Below are 1337 nucleotides of genomic sequence, written 5' to 3' on the forward strand. Positions count from 1 at the left end.
CTCCTCCTCCTCTCTGCTCCTCCCCCAGCCTGCCAGGCCTCATGCTGCACTCCACTTTTTACTTTTTTTATTTCCTCCTCCATCTTCATGGTTTTCGCTCTGGCAGGAGAACGAGTGATTTTGTGTGGAGGAGGAATATTAGCGAGGACAAACTTGAATTCTGTGCTGCTTGAGATTTCTTTCATTAGAGACAGCGCGCGGTGGAGGGGAACCTTCTGTCCAATCCTTTCTGTTCTCCACTGGATTCAGTGTTTAAGCTCTTCTTCACAGATGTTCAGCAGCGGTTTGAGTCAGCAATGGACGTCACACACACGTTAAACAATTGAAAAGAAAAAATCCCTCTGATGCTGATGGGAATACAGTTTGGACTGTGACAGTTTACACAGGGAGGAACCAGAAACTGAAGTTCAGTCTTAATGCTGAACTTAACGTCCCTTGGCCTTCCTCATGACGAAACACTCCAGTTGCAGCCAGATGGACCAAATGACAGCAGCAGCGGAGCTGGTGGACCCTCGGACATCTCAGCGCCCCTGTACATATTTTACATAGACAGATAATGTATAACTAGTCCTTAGTGCTAATTTAGATGTTGACGTTTTCTCCATGGTGTGCCTTTGTCAGGGTTTTTCAATGTGTACAATTTGTAAAGTAAAAGTCAAACCTTGCTGGGGACAAAGAACAGGTACTAATTATGGAGGCGAGCCGTCCATATTACCAAGAGTTCACACGAGCTGCCTCAAGACCGGCCTCCAATGATCGTCAAATATACAATCATCCATATACCCTGTTGCCTGAAAGTATTTATCCTGTACAGCTAGATAGTGCAACACAAATCTTCTTCTTTTCAAACACTTTCCAAAAATCTTCTCTTCAAACACTTTCAATGTATCAACATAAAGAGTGCAAAACACTAGGGGAAACGCAACCGTGTAAATAGCTCCAAGCTCTTTTTGTTTGCTTGTTTTTTGTGCTTTTATTTAGCTCTGTTTGTCAATTATTTTTAGTATGAACTGCAGCGTTTTAATTTGTTTACACAGTGACAAGGAAAAATTGTGTAATAGGCAATAATCCTCTACTCTCAAACTCCTTCGTCAACCACCGATTTTATTTGTACAGCGAACAGGGAGAACACATCGCTGTGTCAGCTCGGTGCAATATGATGCCAACTCCTGAGTTGCCTGTTAACATAGAGATTTAGCTCTCATTGATTACCTCCAACGACCATTTGAATTGAAAAAGAGGCAGTGGACAGTGTGATGTTTGGTCCTATCGCACGCACGCACAGAGACACACACACACACACACACACACACACACCTTGAGGCTGTCGAGCAGCA

Source organism: Morone saxatilis, unplaced genomic scaffold (assembly GCF_004916995.1).
Source record: "Morone saxatilis isolate NCDOM2014 unplaced genomic scaffold, NCSU_SB_2.0 Contig8, whole genome shotgun sequence".
Classification (NCBI taxonomy): Eukaryota; Metazoa; Chordata; class Actinopteri; family Moronidae; genus Morone; species Morone saxatilis.